Source organism: Cydia pomonella, chromosome 4 (assembly GCF_033807575.1).
Source record: "Cydia pomonella isolate Wapato2018A chromosome 4, ilCydPomo1, whole genome shotgun sequence".
NCBI lineage: Eukaryota > Metazoa > Arthropoda > Insecta > Lepidoptera > Tortricidae > Cydia > Cydia pomonella.
Window position 1 is genome coordinate 23858372 of NC_084706.1, and position 6442 is coordinate 23864813.

Genomic DNA, 6442 nt, shown 5'->3' on the forward strand with positions numbered 1-6442 from the left:
TGCGCTGTCAGTGATTTGAATATTTTCATCAAAGTCAAAAAAATTTTGAGGAATTTTGATGGACACTTTTCATACACATAGATTGTTCTCCTTACTTCTACCCTCCATAGTAATTAGATTTTACTATTGACACTAGAAAAATTCTGGCTCAGTTTTCTTTATATAGTTAGGAAGAGGGCGCTTTAGGTGTGAAGTTAGGCACGTATCGAAAACTAGACGAACAATAAAGTAAAAACGTTAGTGACTCATGTGTAAGCATCTCAATAGTTAATATCCTGTATGTGGCCTTATACTGATAATAACGTGTAGTATGCACCGGGCTTTATACTTTTTGGTTGTTGTGTTTATGGTCATTTTAGTTTTATATAGAGAACTGTCAGATTTTGGCGGAATGCCGTCGACCGATATTATGTACGATTTGATCTTAGTTAATACGGTGTATCGATGTAATAAAAGAAATATTAACTGGATGCAGTGGTTTGTATGATAAACCCCATTTACTGAGCTTTAAATCAATGGACTTCTACATCTCAGAAAGCGGGATTATGAATTCAAATGCCCACATAGATATTGGATGCACTTAATTTATTTTCACTTGTATAGAGGTGCATAAAAATGTAAGTTGCTTGGTCTTTTAAATGTTTGTTTCATAGTCGAAACAGTTGAGTTGATAGTATTTTAATGATACAAGATTTCATTAGCTTGTTTGTTTTGCTCGCTAAAGAGAACGATTGACAGTTCGTTTCGTTTGCATAAATCAAAAGTTTTGTTTTAAATTTTCAATGTACTGTACATAGTTACATACATTTGCTATGGTATTGACCTATTTATTAACCCGTGTTCTTGTCATTGTTTGTTTTCGGTTTTGTGAGATGAGACGGAATACAATGAGAGTAGATCTCGAAAATGCAAGCGCAATCAATCAACCATCAACTTTCTGGTGAGACAAGAGCCATACTTAAGAGCCTGTGACATGGTTATGAAGGAAGGCAATGCGGTAAGGATGGCATTGTGCAGTGCAAGTGCTCAGTGAATCTAGTTATTAACACTGAGTTATATAATGACATTCTGTAAGTTGAATGTTGACTATTACTATTTTTGGATGGACTAATGGCAATGAAAGGTTTTTTTTAATTATGCATGAGTATATAATACTTATATATGTTAAGAGATAACAAAAAAAAGGTATTGGATTGGTATCCTAGAGGTTTTTGCTATGATGGAATGATGGTATAACTAAGATGAGAGGAAGAACTTAATCTGTCAGCGGGCTAGAATTGTAGGACAGTGGCCCATGATAGTTTTAAAGAAAAAGAGCTAAAGGAGGCCTTTAGCAAGCAGCACACTCATTAAAATATACTTCTATCTACTTTGGTCTCAATAGAATCTTAATAAAAATCATTTAAATCATTTTGGATAAAATACACAAATGAATTTGTTTATGATTTGATAACAAACAAATTATTTATTTATAAAAGTTATTTAGGTTTTAGGTACTCATATGGGAAAATTCAAAAGAAAAAAGTTAATTGAAGATATTGAATGATATAGGTATAAGCATTTACTTGCCTATCATTGCTAAGTATATTGAAAATTATTTATCTGGGAATTTAAAGAGAGGCAAATAGAAACAAAACTGAATGAATGGAATCACACACACTATATGATTTTTAAATATGAAATGATACTGATAGTTTCATGTCTTTTTCATAATATTGTTTTAAATGTAGCATCACAATAATCTAATTTTGTATATGAGAAATATTTACATAGGTACTTATACAATTTAAAGATGAAAATAAATGTGCTGAATTTTTGGAAATTTTAGATATCATTTGATGTATGGAAATTTTGCATATTGGACTATAGGGATATTATTCCAGACTTGACATCTTCACTGCGGTAGGTGGTTGAAAGACCCCATACAAAGTATGGTTAATTACGAGTTACACTTAATGCTGCAGCGAAGGTATTAACCCTCACACCTCACATACAAACCAAGGAAGTTAAATTAATATCATTAATGATATTAAGTACCATTTTATATTGTAAAACAGACTTGCACCAATTTACTGCTGTCATGTTCCTCTACGGTGCCAAAATATAAATTACAATTTCAAAGCATCATTATTATCATTCAAGGAATATGATGTTGATGTCTCGGGCCCGTTTTGGATTTTGACATTTCACATCATGCAAGTCTTTTTATTTAGAATTCTTGTAGCTCTATTAATACTATATATAATACTTAATACCTTTACATAGTTGAGAAGCAGTATTTATCTATGTTTGTGTGTTTTTTATGCATTTTAGTAAGTGCAAATAGCATAGTGCAAATTCTGCCTATAAAAGCATTAGTTTAACAGGATTGAGTGAACAGATTACTTTTCTGTGCTGTCAACACTCATGGTCATATTGTTGAAAATATTAGTGTTGTCAAAGATTTCAAAAGTAAAGATATGCCCATTCATATAACCGAACATTCTCATTTGGTGTGCCTAGTTCGATTGCTACAATGCATATTGATGGTTGATGAGTTTGCATCAGTCGCATAGTTACTTTGGAGTGCACACTTGGCTCGCATTCACTGACACCGCTGTGCTGGCACCATACTGGGTGCCCGTAAGTCCCATCTTTATGAAGAAATTTATAAGTCAATGAATGTTGTATTATTTTTCTTAAATTTACTAGGTATGAAAATTTAAATAATGCAGCTGTACAATCCAATAACAAATCACGAATGAAATCATGAATTGTTGCTATGAAATACAATTTATTAGTGACTTATAGTTTCATTTGCTTTAAGGGTGAATCTGAAATAATTATTGTATGACAGGTTCAGGTTAATAAACTTAACAGTTAGTGGTATTCAATCATTAAATTTCAGGTTACTAAAAAGTAGGTAAAGGTGTAAGTAATGGACACGACCAGAAAGTGTCTTACAAAGGTAAAAGCAGTTTACTTAGTTATATAAAAACATTGTAAAGTTTGAGAAAATCAATTTATATAAAATTAATATGCTAACAAAATCAGTGTTCCTTTGAAAAGACAAGACTTACAGGATTGTCATTGAAAATTGACTTAAAATGTAAAATTGATGAATACAACAGGTAACACCAATTATTTACTAAGACATTTTAGTATGGTTTTGTGAAGAACTGTGTGATTGACCTAAACAAAGGATATACACACCAGAGTGAGTTATATGAATGAAGTTAAAAGTAGATTACATTTTAATTTAATGAAGCCTTATAAAGTAATTCATAAATTTTTGTATCATAAAAATTTAGCTTGATTAAGACACACATGATTTTGTGACAGAAGGTACAGTGATGACAAGAAATAAGTGGGTGATATTAAAAATATTTAGGCAAAACAACCGTGTTTAATAAACACAAAATTAGTGATTGCATTTTCGCCATGAAGTGTGTTGTCATCACTAGTATAGGCAATAACCGGATGTAACAACGAACAAAAAAAAACACGTTTTAAATGTAATCATTTTCAGTGTTGATGAATTGATTGAATATTTATGTCATTTTATTTAATTAATGTTGTGACATCTGATTACGATTTCAGCACCTATGAGTAAATCAGGTACCTAAGGAAAATCTTAGGCAACAGAGTTCCGATAACGATGATTATGTATATGACTGAACATGTCGTCTACAGTGACGGTGTCAGCGACGGTGTTTGCCTCGATGTCTATAACGGTCAATAACTCACCAAATCGATGATGATAACGGAGCTGGGTGATTTCGATGACAATGTCGGCGATAATGCTTGACTGAACGATGATGATCGATTTTGATGACGATATAGAATATAGATGATGATTAGGTATATTATAGTAACGATTGATGATGTTGAAGATGATAATGACTGAATGATGATGATCGACTTTGATGACGATATAGAATATAGATGATGATTAGGTATATTATAGTAACGACTGATGATGTTGATAATGATCGACTGTGTCGATAATTATGGCTTATAAAATGTTCATTGTTAATGATGACTGTGACTAAAACGATCTTTGCTACTGCCAATAATTATAACATTTTTATTTGTTTTATGTTTCAACGCTGGTAACCTGGCTGGACGAATGAAGTTGATGATAATCGAGGGTCTCGCAGCAAGAGCTGACTAAAGCAAAGAAGGTTAAGCTATTACATGGTGCTGTCAGCAGTGGGGCAGGGTCCAAGCTGCCGATGGCCAGGGCCGCTGAGTGAGAAACCGGCGTACTATACACGCCGTGTCCAGGATATAGCAATCTGCATCTGACCAGCGAGAGTCTCTGAGTGTTGGGTTGGTTGGGTTGGTCAGTTTGGCAGACTGTCTAGTACAGGCCGTAATGGCAGACTGTCTAGAGCAGGCCATGACTGTTTATTATGTTAGTTTATACTTTGGCTGACTATCTAGAGCAGGCCCTGATGGCAGACTGTCCACAGGCCATAAGTAGGTATATATGCTGTTAAGGTACTTGTAATATGAGATACTTGTAATTTGTTTGGATTGATATTTGCGGTTAGTTGTATTTTATAATTGTTGATGTGTTTTTTTTTAAATTGTATGCAAATTCCATGTTGACGTGTAAAAGTGCCCTTGTGGCCTATTTGCTGAATAAATGTTGAAATTGAAGAAGTTGGCCTTGTTGCCTGATTCATTATATTCGTTTATACTTTGACAAACTGCCCAGAGTAGGCCTTGAAGGCAGACTGTCTAGAACAGGCTATGATAGCAGCCTGTCTTCTAGAGCAGGCCGTGATGACAGACTGTCTAGACTAATCTAGTCTGAAGCAGGCCATAACAAATTAAATCAGTACAATGATTAGGTGTGAGGTTTGGCAGACTGTCTAGAACAGGCTATGATAGCAGCCTGTCTTCTAGAGCAGGCCGTGATGGCAGACTGTCTAGACGAATCTAGTCTAGAGCAGGCCATAACAAATTAAATCATTACAATGATTAGGTGTGAGGTTTGGCAGACTGTCTAGAACAGGCTATGATAGCAGCCTGTCTTCTAGAGCAGGCCGTTGTGGCAGACTGTCTAGACTAATCTAGTCTAGAGCAGGCCCTAACAAATTAAATCATTAAAATGATTAGGTGTGAGTTTTGGCAGACTGTCTAGAACAGGCTTTGATAGCAGCTTGTCTTTTAGAGCAGGCCGTGATGGCAGACTGTCTAGACCAGTCAAGTCTAGAGCAGGCTATAACAATTTATACTTTGGAATGATGTCTAGAGCAGGCCTTGAAGGCAGACTGTGATTTTTGATGTTGATTTATACTTTGCCAAACTGTTTAGAGCAGGCCTTGAGGGCAGACTGTGATTGTTTGTGGTTATGTATTATATTTTGCCAAACTGTTTAGAGCAGGCCTTAAGGGCAGACTGTGATTGCTTCTGATCATGTTATATACTTTTTCAAACTGTTTAGAGCAGGCCTTGAGGCAGACTGTGATTGTTTATGATCATGTATTTATACTTTGCCAGACTGTTTAGAGCAGGCCTTGAGTGCAGACTGTGATTGTTTATGATCATGTATTATACTTTGTCCAACTGTTTAGAGCAGGCCTTGAGTGCAGACTGTGATTGTTTATGATCATGTATTATATTTTGCCCAACTGTTTAGAGCAGGCCTTGAGTGCAGACTGTGATTGTTTATGATCATATATTATACTTTGCCAAACTGTTTAGAGCAGGCCTTGTGTGCAGACTGTGATTGTTTATGATCATGTAGTATACTTTGCCAAACTATTTAGAGCAGGCCTTGAGTGCCGATTGTGATTGTTTACGATCATGTATTATACTTTGCCAAATTGTTTAGATCAGGCCTTGAGGGCAGACTGTGATCGTTGAGGTTGGTTTATACTTTGGCAGACTGCCTAGAGCAGACCATGATTGTAAGTTAGTTCATATATTGAAAGACTATCTAAAGAAGGCTGTTAATGCTACCAGGTGTTGGTTGTATTCAATGACTGTTTACATGATCTCAGATTCAAGCATGTTAAGCGTTAAGATTTATTTCCCAATAAGGCTAAAGGTTATTATTGGCTATGATTGATTCATGTGAGCCCATACTGTGTAGAAGTTTACAAATACTGTTGTTGTGAATGTTTATCTTTGATATCGATAAAGGTGTAAGGATATATTGCTGTTGTTATTAATGTTTATAATTACTTTTAGTGAGAGGGCTCACTTTAAAAAAAAAAGGATGGCCGAAGCTGTAAGCATCTCAATAGTTAATATCCTGTATGTGGCCTTATACTGATAATAACGTGTAGTATGCACCGGGCTTTATACTTTTTGGTTGTTGTGTTTATGGTCATTTTAGTTTTATATAGAGAACTGTCAGATTTTGGCGGAATGCCGTCGACCGATATTATGTACGATTTGATCTTAGTTAATACGGTGTATCGATGTAATAAAAGAAATATTAACTGGA

General features: G+C 34.8%; 1 long non-coding RNA gene across 2 annotated transcripts; it reads left to right on the forward strand.

Annotated features, from left to right (window-relative positions):
• The first annotated feature begins 256 nt into the window (after positions 1 to 256).
• LOC133517301 (uncharacterized) lies at positions 257 to 6442 on the forward strand. Of its 2 annotated transcripts, none has more exons than XR_009799355.1 (2): positions 257 to 1070; positions 4115 to 6442. It is a non-coding gene; the product is annotated as an uncharacterized LOC133517301 (long non-coding RNA). The 2 variants fall into 2 exon arrangements; XR_009799354.1 differs by having other exon boundaries at positions 257 to 997.